General features: G+C 33.2%; 1 long non-coding RNA gene across 1 annotated transcript in view; it reads right to left on the reverse strand.

Annotated features, from left to right (window-relative positions):
• Nucleotides 1–16057, reverse strand: part of LOC149490715 (uncharacterized) — a 244929-nt gene that overhangs the window by 136418 nt on the left and 92454 nt on the right. Inside the window, exon 2 of the long non-coding RNA XR_016317216.1 lies at nucleotides 2312–2348. This is a non-coding gene — a long non-coding RNA (uncharacterized LOC149490715). The remainder of the gene's footprint in view (nucleotides 1–2311; nucleotides 2349–16057) is intronic.

Here is a 16057-nt window from a genome sequence, read left to right on the forward strand (position 1 = left end):
CTTTATGTTGTACCAGACTTTATAGAGGTTGAACATAGTCGAAATTGCCGGGTAGCGCCTTAATATATATATGTCCCATTTTCTTTTTTCGAATAAAACAACTTCAAATCATCAAAAAGCCATACAGATCTATCACACAACAACAACAATACAAGTGAGTATGTTGGTCAATCCATTACTATACCAACATACAAAGTAGATAATATGTGGGGTATCATTAGACGGGGCCAGCGATGGACCGCGACATTTATTTTACTGCATCCGGCTATAAAAGTGATCAAATGCCTGCATTCTGCACTAGCCAGCATTTGATAGAATTACTAGATGTGACATTTTATTCGTAGAGTCTAAGTGTCGTATTAAGTTTCATTAATTAAGTTGTTATATTTAATCTCAATGAGCTTTTAAAATAACAATTTTCTCAGATGGTTAGCTTCTTGATCTTAAATATAATTTAAATTATGTCCTTATAACTTTTACATATCTCACAGTGTGGTATTTTATCTACCTTCGAAAATGAATATATAAAAATTAAAAATACTGAACTGAGTTGATACCATTTCTTACCTGCATTTAAATTGAATATCATTTTGATTAGGTATCTGAAATATTCTAGTGCCATAATTTACCTACGTTTATTGTTCAGTTAAATTAGTACCTAGTATCTAAATCTACTACAACTACTATTACTACATTTACCCTTACTGACTCTACAATTATGTGTTCTAGGTACACAAAATATACCAACACAAGTCTGGTACATCTCATACACACTATCAAAACAACACACATCATTAAATATTCAAAAGTACGTTGACATACACACAAGAACTACATAATTACTGTACTAAAAGCACTTAACAGTGGTTATTAACTATAACTAACACGAAGTAAGATTTAAAGTTCTAGATTATATGCACGACAAAGTCTAGATTAAAGTTAATAACAAACAATTAACAATACAGTACTACTCTATACAATACAATAACTATTTAAAAGTTGAAACCAAAATAGTACAAACAATCTAGTTTCTCTGCGTCCATGTTCCGTCGTACACGTCCCCACGGAAGTGATAAAGCTCTGGCTAAAAAAGCATTCGGACGGCGATGGCGCGGAAGCTGAGGATATTTCTCAGATAATCTTCAGGTCTGGATAGCGGGTTCTGTTCCATCGAGTGGAACGATAGCGGTACGTCAGTTTCAAGGTTCACTGGACGGTGCATGAAAATTGGTGCTAAATTATTGTAGTATCTTTATTGTTTAAGTAATGATAATTTAAACAAACAAAATCGATAGTTAATTCATGAATTAAACTTATTCTATCAATATATTAATGAGTTAAAAATATTAACAGTATAAGTTATGAAACATATAGGTGCAAGTTACTTTGACCATTAGGTAATAGAGAAGCAACAATCGTGCCGAAAATTTTTCCATCCAACTACTTTCGTTAAGTGTCTTCAATCTATAGGTAAGCTCACTTAAGATATTTAGTAAAAAGTAATTTTAATAATATTTACCTAGTTAAAGTAATAAAAGTATACGTCTAATTTGCATCAAGCATTCAATGAAGAGGCAAAACCATAATACTCGCAGTTCTCTCCTAGACAAAACACATAACACAAAAAACACAAGTGCACTTAGCATTATTAAAATCAATCGACAAATTACAGGCCTCGTACCCGAAATGTATTGACAAATGTACATCGACCTAGTAAAAAGGAAATGAATCTGATTCACAGGAAATAGGAGATTTATTCAGTGATCCAATTCGGTTCATTCAACCGACACGGTCACTTTTAACTGCTCTTGTTAAATTATGTAATCTAGTGTGGGATATGACGATCTGTTTAACTTGTTAATTTTACATTTTAACATACTACTACTAGGTACTATTGTAACATAATAGCACAGATAATACAATATTATACATATTACAACTAGTTACAATCAATTACTACAAGCTCTACTAAATTCTACAAAATTACTTAATGTAAATTACAGGTATTCCTATAGGTACTTTAATCATTCTAACATGCAGTAGACATCTTCTTTTTAAATATTCTACTATAACTTATACATAGTACTACACATACTTTGATAATAATGTTCCTAATAGTTTATTAAGTATCACGATTTACTACAATTAAACAGTGGTATATTTCATGCAAATTGCTAAATACTACATTAATATAAACTACAATTTATAAGATTACATGACTCATGGAAGTTCAACATCAAAAATATCAAGATACTGTTTTTTGTATACACATATTCAACAGAAATCTATGATAAACACAAACAATACTTACATGAACGTAAATCCAATAGCAATTCGTCAAATCCAATCTGAAACAAACAAAATGAAATGAATACATCGAATATTGCGCAAATTCAATCATCCGATTACTCTAAAACGCATCTCGTACATTCCGCCCGTTTCTATTAGTAAATGATTTAGTCGGAGTCCATTCGACCCCACTTTCCCTGCAATTAGTTGCTCTCTGAACAATGTGCAGTGATTTTTAAATCATCACCCTAACGCCATCTGGCGCGCTCAAAGCCCGACTAGGTACTAAGTAATATTGGTAATTGCCCCACAACAGTACCGTTCAAAAACTTTTTCAGAATTGAAATTCACCGGGCGTTTTGTTTATTATTCAAATCGACTGCCAGCAGGTTGCATATTATTCAGTTTTTGTACGTAGCTCAAAAATGTTTGAGTATTTTACCTGTTCTTAGTTCTTACCCCTGTTTGAAGATGAATAAATGTTTGCAATGTGTTCGCACATAGCAGTGTAGATTTTAGGTAGTACAATGCGAACACATTTATTAGACTTGACATCAAACCAATAAGTAAATGATATATTTTAGAGATTAATTGTTAGCATGTAAACACTAATATTGATTCTAAACATTGTAATTAGCAATTTAATTAGGTACATACAATTACGCTATAAAACATTTTGCATTATGGCTGGTAATAAATCAAGCCTTATTTTGGTAATTCAAAAGCGTTAACAATTGAAATAGCCACCTCAATATTTCACAACAAAATAATTAGCTCTAAAATAAATTCCATCGACGTCGCTACGCGGTAATATCGTTCCATAAATTAAAATTTTCTACGAAATAATATTAAAGGCACTCAGCTTAATTTGCCAGCATTACGTACGCTCGGCTGTTTATTGGCGCTGAGAAATTAATATTTCGCGCCAATATCAAAAGTTCACGCTCAACTAGCCACCCCCGGGTCGGCAATAACTACACTTCGGAGGAATTGTCGCAGGTGAGCGTCAAATGCGCTTATATTATTATTTTTCAGTTTTTATTACACAGATCAAACGTCGTCGTGGTTACGTGAAAGGTGGGAGGGCGGGTCGGGTGAGGGATTATCGCGAATTATTCACGTGCCATAAAGCGCAAATTACATCGCCAGCACGTGCCGCCTGCAACACTGCCGCTCCCGCAGGATGCGATCTAAAACAATCGCCACTGGGTGCCGAGCGGCTCAGTTTAAAATATTGCAAATCCACACACCACTTTCGCATATTAAATTTCCCCGATATCTATTGACTTGCACTCGTACGAAACGTTTTTAATATCGCAAACGCGATACATTTCGCGACCGATATCCATTAAGGCGCGTTCGGAATATGTTGTGAATAATATCTCGTATGTGGTGTGCGATTAATTCGGCGTCACTAAACAAATAGCATTATTGGGGTACGAGTGGGAGCGTGGAGCTTCAATTCGAGCACCTATTAAATTCTGAATGCGAGGTTAATCCGCAATTACCGCCTAGTTATCGCCGGAAGAAGGCGGAGATAGTTAGGGCCCGGAAAATATTCCGTTCACTAATTATTCCGCGTAATTAAACGCGAGCATTATCGTGCGACGCTGCCGCCACCTGCCGGCATTGTGCGAATGTGATTTACTGCGATCCCGCCGCGATTCCGTTGCGATTCCAAAGCTACACCCCGCCTCTTTTTGTACCAATTAATTGTCGAATTTATTAATTGCTATGAAATTAACGCGAAGCGGGAGTGCAGTCTATGAGCTATGGTTGCGATAACTAATTAATTTAATGCCAAATGAGATGAAATAATGCTAGTATAGTTGGTAGGCGTTTGATCAAACGAATATTCCCTCTCTATCCACTCAGGATCACCTACAAAGTACGATGGATTTAGAAGTGTTTATTAATTACCTATATTGAAGAAATAAATACGATTTTAACGCACATACGGTACATATTATAAAAGAATATTTAGGAGAGTATCGAGACGTTCAGACATTACCTACAATAGGTAGGAAGGTAGGTATATAGAGTTTAAATAAGTACATATTCTAATCTTTTACTATTTGATATAATATGAGCTTCAGTAAGACTAAATTTGCTATGATTTAAGATTGGTACTTAGGCCTTTAGACTCAATACCAAATGCATGCAAACTCTTATAATATGTATGCTGGATATCCCCAAAATATTATTTATGGTCTTCGCTCACAACAAACACTTTTAAAACTAACAAACTAACTAAACCGACGTCGTTTAATAAAAGAAAACTGTTGTAACGTTGATTAAAATAGCATTGCATATTTGCGAATGTTTGTGAAGTTCTTAAACAGAGCGCATTTACGAAACGAAATTAAAAAACACAAATGCAAAAGCGGAGAATATGAGCAGATGAAAAAATAATACAACAATATGGGCCTCAGTTAATAGGGTCCCAGGGTCCACTCTTATTACGGAAGCGAGCCTCTCTAATTTGCTCCCGGAGGTTTCCTCTTATTTTTCCGTCGCCCGACGAAGATGTACTCCTTGAAATGAAAACGACTATGTGTGTGTTCGTGTCGTGGATTTATGCTTTTGTGTACACGTCTGTGCTGTGTTTTTATTGTACATTCCTCTGCTAATAATGGTTTTAAATTCATATGATCACAGTGATAAGAATCGCAATTTTATATAATGCCTCTACATTCAATTTATCACATGTTTTATAAATAATCTTTGTTCTATAATAATTTAATTTAAATCTGAATTGTGTGTGTTTCCCAGCAAATAAGGATAAGGCATCAATCATCCAGTACAATTATAACAAATAATAAAAAAACACATAAATTTCTAATAATAATGAAGTAATATGCAGTATAATAGAGAAATAAAAGCTCATTAGTAATTAAGGGTGGTTGGTGCGGACGCGTGGTTAAATATTTTCTCGAGGCGGCCTCAGTAATTAAAAGCAAAGCTGGAGGTCGCCGGCTTGAGGGCCGAGGCCGGGAAAATCAAAAATTATTGTCCGCACATATTTTCTTAGGCGAGTTATGCAATATTGCTTTCTAGAACGTTCTGTGCAGCTTTGTTTTGAGATTCTGGTAGTTGTAATTATTAATGTAATACTTGTTATAATATCTTTGTCTAGCTTTAATCTAATGTGTGTTATGAAATAATATTTGTAGTTATTAAATAATTTTACAGCGTCTAATATGTAATGGCTCTTGAATATTCAGAGAACAACGTTCATATTTATGTCGTTTTTCCAAGAAATGTTTTCGGGCTCGTTATAAATACAATTTCTTATTACTTCGCCTTTCCCATTACGAGTATAATGAATTGAGTATAATATTTCTACCTTATATACTCACATAATTAATCATTTCGTTATAGAAACTGTTATAGAGTCGCCTTAATAAATTGTTACAAATTTCCCCATAGAAAAACTTTAAACAAAACATTAGATATGGAAAAATATTCCATCCCACGCATGTATTAGGGTACAAGGTGATTCTTGATGTATATCACAAATTCCAGCGATTGGTTGTTTCATTACCATTGAAGCGTGGCTGCTCGCTGAACTGAGCTCACGACAATGGAGCCTCCGCGAAACGATAGAGTTTAATTAACAACCCTACCGCCTAGACAAGTCTAATGCGTTAACATTTACAGCAAAACATTAAAACGTTTTGTTAATGAGGTAAAAAAACAAGGATCGTTGAGTGCGCCATTAACGTAACGCAAGCGGTTGCAGACGCAAAGCCCGACTTAATGATACCTCGTCAAGAGATGAGTTATTTTTGAGAAAAGGCAAGCGTTGAGTGTCGCGGTTGTTTTACGTGGTGCTTTGTTCAAACTAACGAGGTCAATAGTTGAGAGTCCGCATCCCAGTAACAAGTTTCACCGTGTTGAGATCACACTTATTCGTCGTGTTTATTTTTAACATTTGTTATTTTGATGCTGTGTCTATCCCGATGTAATGGGATTGCAGCGCTGGCTTCGCTTTTCCCTTTAGAAAATGTAGTTATTTTTTGATTTTGAGGTGTATTGCCTATTCATTTGTTGGATATTTTCCACTTATAGCAGTAGATAGGTACCTATTTATGCGAAGAAGGCAAAAGGCTAAAGAGATAACGTACACATACGTTCTATAGGCGAGAAATCTTTAGACAGTGAAGGTTGGAGGCGAATGCCTACTTTAATAAAAAAAAATATAAAATGCATCTGACTCTATTACTTTGTGGGATGTACTCTACAAAGGAAAATTTATAAAAAAATACATGTTAAGATAGCATATAGTTAAAAACCAATATTAATAAATAATTTACCATTTCAGAGCTCTGAAATATAACATCCGAAAGATTTTTATAGAATTAGTTTGATTTCTTTATTTATATTTTTTCTTTATTGAAATAAGGCTGTGCAGGTAATTATAAAAGCAACAATGTTTCATTATAAAAGGACTCATGCGGGCTCTTGGCGCTTAATATTATTTTCTAATTTATAAAAGATTTCTAAATCTATTTCTTATTTTATAAAATACACTTTTATAATTATGAAGGTTCTTTTTTACTGTTTACTTATGTAAAATTTGTTAATATTTAAAAATTTTATTCTCTTATTTATATTTTAACAAAATATGTATATTATTTTCATTAACTTTCATTATAATATTATATGCGGTCACTTTTAATTAATCTATAGATAATACTTATTTAAATGCTTATATCAGTAGATATACTGTCCCTAAATTGTTTTTGAGCGAAAGCCTAAAAATTTGGATACTGTTTTTTATTAATAAGTTGTCCACAAACAGAATTTTAACTTTAACAAGTGCCAAAGATTAAAACTATAAAATACATATATGTATCTAGAAGTGTCATTGACAGTGTGCTAAGATAATAAATAAAAAAATTCTATTAATATGTAAAAAAATAACCGCATGCGAGTATACTCTACATTTTCTCTACATTCTACTATTCGTCTTTTTGTTTAAAAACCAAACCAACTCATCGACTGTTAATATATGTATTCCTCAACTTCACAAGTTTAACTTGAGCAAAAAGGCGCATTTGAGTAACATCACTCAAGCATCAAACACGAATGAACCATTTCGTATCACATATCGCGCCCGCACAAACGCATCTCGGCTTACTAAAAAATAAATCAGTACGCACTAGTACAGTATTATACTATCTGTGGTATAAGGTTGATCAGAGGCACCGATAACTTGTGCTACCGTTTACGCGCTTTGTTCACGATAATAATAAAAACTCAAACAATGAGGGCACAGAGACCGAGTCGCCTCCAACACGCCCCACTTGAAAGATAAAAATTATTATGTGTAGTCTTTCTCTTATTACGTTCCCAAGCGAAATCGGAATGTTTGTATGTACTCACTTTGAGATCGTGCTGGCGAGATAATTACGGTACCTATATGTGTGTAATGTTCAAAGTTTATGAAATCTGAATCTAAGAAATTACATACGTAAGTTTCCGTTTAAGGACTGAGGACTTAGAAATTATTCTCTTGAGTTTTATATAGTACCTACCTACTAAGGTCAGTTAGATGTAATAAATAAATATACTTAATACACTAAATTAAAAGATTTAATAAAAATATAACTACCTCTTTATTACAAAACTGTTAAATTATATTAAGATATAACGTAACTAACTTTATATTTAAGCGCTAATAAATATGGACCAACGACCGCTACGAAATTATTGTAGCTGAAATCTTGGTACTTGTAATTTTGTATATGATTATTCTATTATTAAAAATCTTGAATGACTATTTCACACAGGCTTAATGAAATTTGGAATTAAATGAGTAGAAGTAAGTAGGCGTATTGTACACGTGTTATAACATCACCCCTAACTTAAGATTACGTGCAAAATAACATACTCCTCAAGATAATAAGTGTACAGTCACATCAACAATCACTGTAAAAAATTAAAGTGGATTATTTGTTGTACACTTCGACAAATTCAGATTTTAGAAATACTTAACACATAAATAAATGTATATCCATTCCCAATTTCAATTCCTGAACGTCGAATATACATTTGTATGCTAATCGGACACTGTCGATTACAATTAGTCATCCATATTAATTTTTGCTAACTAGCATGGAAATAAACAAAAAGTTTTGGTGTTTGACTGTACCGGCGCACCTGGGTCGCCAGGGGCATTCATTCAAATGCAAATCAAACGTTCCATTTTTAAAATCTACCATCTCGAATCTCCTTGCTTCCGGAATGACTTATGTCCATACCCTGCTACAGATTATGACATTGACAGCTAAATGACAGCTCTGTGTTGTCTGAGGTAAAATTCATTTTTCTGTAACAAAGTTATTCACATATGACATTATGATAATAATTCATATTGTCGTTTGGGACCTTTTAGGGTAAATTTCGAGTACCCAGGTGTGCTCCCGATCCGGTTAAGGGAAGCGTCCTTGTTAGAGATTCTCGTTTAAAATGGTTTAATGGTTTGTTTTTAATTTCAATTATACACTCGACGTCGAGGTGTTATCATATATTGTCAATACAATCGTTAATTTTATCTTTATGAAAATCCCTTTGATTGGGTTTTTTGGAGCATAATGTTTTATGGTGGAGGTAATAAAGGCAATATTGTGTTTTTGTCAAAGAAAAATAAATAATTCGAAAAAAAAGAAATCAAATAAAATCTAATCGATCTAGATATACAGGAAGAATAATTACTTAAAACGTAGAACCTTATAATTGAAGAATTTGTTAATAGTATCCACGTACCTTAATTTTTAACATCTCATACCCAACTGGAAGATGGACTTTCAAACTACAATATACTAGTGAAAGTTGCTCTTCCAGGTACAATAATTGAAACATAATAGGAAAGACGTAAGCAAAACACATTAAACGAGTAAACAGCGTCATTACACTGGCCCATTGTTGTGCCGCAGTACGTGAGGTCATTGCACCGCATTCACAGAGCAATTAAAATTGTTGTCAATATATTAGTAGGTTTGTTTTCGTACCCTTAATGTAGGTGACATGCTTGTTCTGGTTTATAGTAAACAAGCTTTCTTATAAAAATAATAGGTGCTTTCGATAATGGTAAGAGCATTGTTTTGTAAATTGTGGTAGGTATGTTAAAACTTCCACTACACTCGTATTTTTAAAAACACATGTATCAGGCATATGTGGAAAACTTAAAAATATGAAGAATTTCTAAGACTATGGTGTTCTTTACATTGGATTTTTAAAAGTACCGTAGCATGCATCTCATTCTCATATTTACAGATTTTTGTCACAACTTTGATTTCTTTTAAGTAAGAACTAACTATATACGGCTATATAAAGAAATACTATTGTATTATCACCGTTATTCATAAATACTTAACATAAAACCTTCTTCATTTATTTGTACGTTAAATTAAGTGGGTGATTTAACATTTTAAATTTTTATTTTAATAATTGTTATTTTATAGCGTTCTTTTTAAAGAATGCCCGAAAAAAAATCAAAGACCCCACACGATATTATATCCAGACAGCGTGGCACCACGCGGCGTTGTTTTTTTATAGATCCTAAATATTTTTTGGGTGCTCTACCAGATTCGCGAAATATGAAAGTAAGGTTGTAGTTTAATTTTAATTTATTTTGTAGGAATATCGGCTGTAAAGGATAAACCTTCAACATGTTTTTATTTGTATTTTGTATTTGATGATACCCATTATGTTAAAAATTCAAATTATTTGGTAGAATTAAAAAAAAAATAAGGCTTTGATTGAAAAGAGCCACAATAATTAACGAATTTTTTTTCTTTTAATCTTCCAATCGCGTAAAAAACAACATTTTAAATAATCAAGTGAATAAGACTATTTCTATTCAAGTCTTGATGCAACATCGACTAATTTTAGATACTCTAGACAACTCTACCCAATTTGGAATGTTTGGAATGTTGACGATCCATAGCAGAAATTGTTTCTAAAAAATGATACGGAGGTAATTAATGGTCGTCGTAAATAAAATTCCTAAAAGCCATTCATCTTTTTGCATTCCTACACAAAAGGTAGGTGTCGATGTGTTAATTTAATACGCGATAATTTATGCCTTCTAAATTTCATTTGTGCTAAAATTTTATGGGAACTTTATTATTTTTAGGTTGAAAATATACTTTTTCTATGTAAAAAAATAAAAGATTATTTTCACGCATCTATAAACAAAAATATGCATTAGTTAAAAATATGAATGTAGCGTTGTGGTCACATGAAAAGCAAACTTCCATGAAAGTACCTATAATAAAAGTTCCTTAGACAGTTCACAAAAGCTTGAAGTTCGCGAATAATAAGCTAATAGTTTTTTTAAGTTCCATATAAAGATGATTTAATGCGTTCTAAAGTCAAGCGATAAATCAAAGATTCTCGAAGCAAACCAATATCATATTATCTTCCTTACTGCCACGTGCTATCTCATTACACGGGGATCGCTGTAATTCCAAATGTATAAATTTTATAGCACCATCTGTCATACTGGAGATAAAACTGAAATTGGTCAGAAGTCATCTCGGCTCGTGTCATTCGTTCCTTGACATTTAGTGTCGATGGGCATAAGTTAATGTTAAACCGATGTTTTCCTCATTACTGAGCCGACAGCCGATTTATTACATGTCAAAAGATAAAAACCTGATGAACATTAGGTAATGATGTGCGTATAAAATGATGCCTTTTTTTGTTCATGTAATTCGACAAGTTTGTGAAGTGTAATTCTCTGTATACCTAAGTATTAGTGTTTTGGTACGATGCAATTTATACACATAACTATTTTCTTGTTTCAAAAATAATCAACATTGAATAAATTATCAAATACTATTTGCAGGAATCTCCCATGCAACAGATTTCGTTAAAATATGTGTTTTTCAGTTTATTATTGCATTCTTCCTTCAAATTCCTTACCACAAATTCCGCGACAACTATCTTGGCCTACATTTCAATTCTAGTATAACTAGCGACCATGACCAACAATTTATATAGTTGCTAGCATTGTCCTTTAGTCCACGAATTAATCTCTCGTCCCTCACAATACACCAAACTGAGGTGTGGATTAGACACGAAAACCTTCGAAAGCTTTCTACACAAGTGTGACGAACGTTAATACAGTGTGGAGATGTAAGCACACGCACTGACCTTGTTCGCTCGTTTCGGATCAGTTCTGTCTTTTGAAAAATATCCTTGAACTTAGAACCATTCATTCGCGTCTATGTACTTGACATTAAGCGTTCGTTTCAAAGGAAGCCTTTGGTTTTGTTTAGATGCCTCAGAAAAATAAGAGGGTGCACGAAATATATAAAATCGCTAGAGTAGTGTCTCTATAGAAAGGTCGTAGAAGGTGACCTATTTTCTATATTGATGTGTAGATGCTTGTGTATTTATATGCATGGAAAAAATAATTCGCGCTTACTTAAAACAACACATATGTAGTTATGTTAAATATTAGAAATATAAAATCATACTTACCATTGATCTATACATATCATTTGATGAATTAAAATATTCTCATCAACATACTGGACGCGTCCATATACCTATATAATGTTGTCTCAAATAAAACAAATTCAAAGTATAATCATTCAGAAGATTTACCATCTTTAAGATCTTTAAAGCCCACTCATGTTATTCCGAAATGTATAAAAAACGGCCACTCCAAACTCCAGGTAAATTAAATTCATACGAGTTATAACAGAGGGCATCAAAAGGTCTCGGCTGTCCGTGCGGAGCTTTCCTTTTAATTAGACCCTAAGTACTCGTTAAAAAACAAGATCTTCCCAAACGGACAAAGCGCATACCAACAAATGGCGATGTAAAAAAACACTGGATAAATAAGTGGAAAAACACAGGTAAGAAGAGGGGTTTTGTACGGTCCGCCCGGCCACTTAGGTCATCCTGCGAAATAAAGGCTCAAGTTTTTTATATTGCTTTTAAATGCAGAATCCGTACGTCCATCCCCTTCTACGATAATGTGAATGGAAACAAACGAAAGAAAATGTTTCCAAGCGTCCGTTCGTTTATTGTACAGTTGTACGTAGTTTCGATTGCAAATAGTACAAGTAATTCACTTTGCTGCTTTTCGAACCAATCGAAATTGAGAATTAAGTCGATCACTCTGTTTACTTTTTAACAATACAGAAAGAAAGTTCTACACTTTCAATAGATATGTTTTAATTGTGACTAGCTTCTTGTGTTAACAATTAATCATAATTACATAAAAATATGTAATATTTCATACTCTACGTAGAGCTCCAAACAATTGGAGAAAAATTAATTTGAAATTACTCAGAACATAGAACAATGAGCGAGCAATCCTCTTAATTATATTGGGTGAGCAATAATGGCGTTCGGTTGGCGCCCTTCTAAATTTAAATAAATCTTAGCTTGTTTACGACTGCTTTGATATACCGTGTGTGCTATACGTTTTCAATTCGGCCAAGGGAGGGTTCTGCCGACGGCCGCATGGGGGCGCTGTTTGAAGCAGTGATTAGTAATGCGGCGGGGGCTTATGGCAAAATAATCTTAGTGGAGACGTTAATGAGAAAACATTTTACTGGTCGCCGGGAGCACTTGACGATTAATTAATTTCTACTTTGATTTTTTTCTGAGATTAAATTCAATACGCGTTATATTAGATCGAGGGTATTGATAACTAATTACTAGTTGCAGTGCGTTCGATGGTACTTGGATGTCTTCATTGGTCGGAAGTTATTTATTGAATAAAATCACCGGTGAAGTTATTTGCAAGAAAATTATCAATGTAATAATGAAGCTAATTAAAGTTATATTGAATATAAAGCTCATTGAACTTTTTTATGCTCGTCCAATATTTTTTTTGTTCTTATTCTAGAGTACCTATAACTGAAAAAAACAAAATTAATTGTTAATTATTGTTTCTTTATATGTGTATTTCGAAATAAATTATTGTACTCTCTTTCTAATTACCTTTTAATCACCAAAAGTTCGTATTAACCATCTGTTTAACTTATTACTGAAAAATTTCATCAAAATAAAAACGGTTTTTGAAGAATACTTAAGAAAAATAATTAAGTAGTAAAGATTATTCCATGTGTGTGTAAATCATAAACACCTTCCTGTGTATCTCGATAAGCAACAGCTTTCGAAGTACGAACTCTATTTACTAGGAATTATACTCAAAACTCATCTAATATTATCAAATGTAGGTATATATTATCAGCGGCTTGATTAATTTCTCACAGGTAAGAAACAACGGGGTGGGTGCAGGAAAAATAAATTGATTTTGTTTCACCCGAGCGAACACCGAAGGGGTGTCTTGGACCCGACCGAGCATGACTTGACATACACCTAGACCCTAGTACTTATATAATAATTATATTAATATCAAGTATTGTTGGATATTGAAATGATGTCTTGCTTGTGTAAAAACCAACAAAAAATGTTATGTTTCACTTTTTTAAAATGTGTGGAGTTTAATGTACACGTAAAAGAATTTACAAACACAAGTAAAACTTTGAGTAGGTATACAATTCGTATATTAGGTAGATATGTATCAATAATTTACTGAAGTAATTAGAGTAGTTCCACATTTAATATTATGCAATGTTACCTAACGTATTAATGGGTAGGAAAATAGAGAGGGAAAGTTTCTACCAACATTGGTTTTGAACTCTTCCTATGTAAAATGTTCCTGCGTCTACGTATAGAACTCATAAGTTGTAACGTCTGCTATAAAAAATACGACCTTATCACTAAAACAGAATCTAATGACCTAACTACTACCAAACGCACCACATTCTAAACGTACTTATACAAATAATTGACAAATAATTTGGAAATTTCATTAAGAAATACACCACTAATTGGGTTATGGGATAGCAATAACACTGGGTCGGTGCGAACGGTAAATTCCTATTGTGGCGTTATCGGCAACCCTCAGGCCTGCACTGCAACTTTAATACCATTCTGCTAAGCGAATTTTTAATTTGGTTTTCATCAGTTAAATATTGTACAGACATTCGTGACGAGTTCATTGCGTTCGGTTAATTGCGTGTTTTGTAATTGTAAACATGTTTTTTGTAGAGTTATGTAGATTATGGATTTATGGAAGAAAGTCAATGTTAAGCATACTTAGTATTTAGTAGAAATCTTGAAATATTTTTTTTATAAAAAATACTTAAATGGAAAATCTTTAATGCAGAGACGTAATACATATTACAGTTAGTGTTTGCAATAATAACCAACCCGAGCTTTCCATTTCAGTTTAATTATTAATACCTACAACTTTCAGTAGCAAGAAGTTTGGTTTTGCATGATTCACAAGCTTGAAACTATCATTTACTATCCCTATAAATCATGTATTCCAAACATGACTAAAAATAAACGTTTTGTACTCAAACTCATATCTGAAAATATTTCTCGTAGTACGGTCATACTAAACTTAGATAAATGTCCCAAATATAACTATCACCAAGGTCTCACGAGCTATTAATCCCCATTGGCATCTAATCCCTATCTCCAAATTAAATCTATCCGAGTGATGTTTAAAGAAAATTAACATGAGCTGATCATTTCTATCGCGGAGGACACGTGCGAGGCCACACTCCATCGACTCGCTACACTCAGCCAATCAGGATTATACAAATCCCCCGCGGGCGGGCCCGGGAAATAATTACTAGCGAGAATTAATCAGAATCGGGAAAAATACCTAATATTCAATGATTGGGAACGAAGAATGGGAATTTTATGAGGATATTGAACTGTAAAATCTCTATTTACCTACTTAATATACTACTATGTGCTGTGAATAAAAGTTTTAAATGGCTGTCTTTGGTTTTGATTTTTAATATGATATTATGTATTAGGTATATGTTATGTATCGTGTCACTGAGTACAAACTCTTAAAATCAGACTCACCTATTCTTAAGATATTTTTTATACATTCTGTGCGTGTGCAAATTGTCTGCATTGTCGTCTTTTAACTGTGAGCCGATATTCAATGTAAAATCGTTAATTCATCATTTTCATCAATATAGATTATAGACAGTTAACCCATTTAATACCACAGTAAATCAATAATACTTTAAATCAATACGTATGTGAGTCCACAAGCCAACGTTCAGGCGATCTGATGAAGCATGACATGCCACGTCAATGGCTCCTATGACCACCCTAATGCACCATTGCACACCCTTCCATATGTCGCCTTGCTATTTGATATACTGCTTTAACTCTATGAAGAGAATTCTTATCTTGTATAAGATTTTTCACTATGAAGTCTTACTTTGAAATAACGTGTTTGTATTTCTCAGGGAACCTGTAGCTTACCCTGTATAAATAGAAAAGTTAAAAATATTGCCTAGTAATTATAAATAAAGTGTAGCTAAAGAAATCCATAGAGTAAACTGTGTTCTTTTTACTGCTTATTTTTTAAGAAGTGCCACAGTATTACAATATTATTTCCTTTATGTAATACTGTGGAAGTGCTATAATATACATTTAACTTTATGAAAGACAATGTATTCCTATCAGCTACAATCCCTCTAACATTCAATTTGTCCTACATTACTAATCCAATAAAGTCACAAATCGTTTAAGGAGTTAAAAAAAGTCTAGACTCCTTTTCAAGCTTCAATCGTCTGTTTAGCAATGTTCGTCAAAGCAGTTTGCCTTCACTTAGTAGATGAATGCAGGACGGCACTGAGATGTCCTTGCTAATGTATTGAAAGCGCCCCTTTTTTGAGGAAATCACTGCTTGAGAAAA

This window comes from Colias philodice, chromosome 2 (genome assembly GCF_061535455.1).
Source record: "Colias philodice isolate Cphi_HAF_F1 chromosome 2, ilColPhil1 Martin Lab GWU primary, whole genome shotgun sequence".
NCBI lineage: Eukaryota > Metazoa > Arthropoda > Insecta > Lepidoptera > Pieridae > Colias > Colias philodice.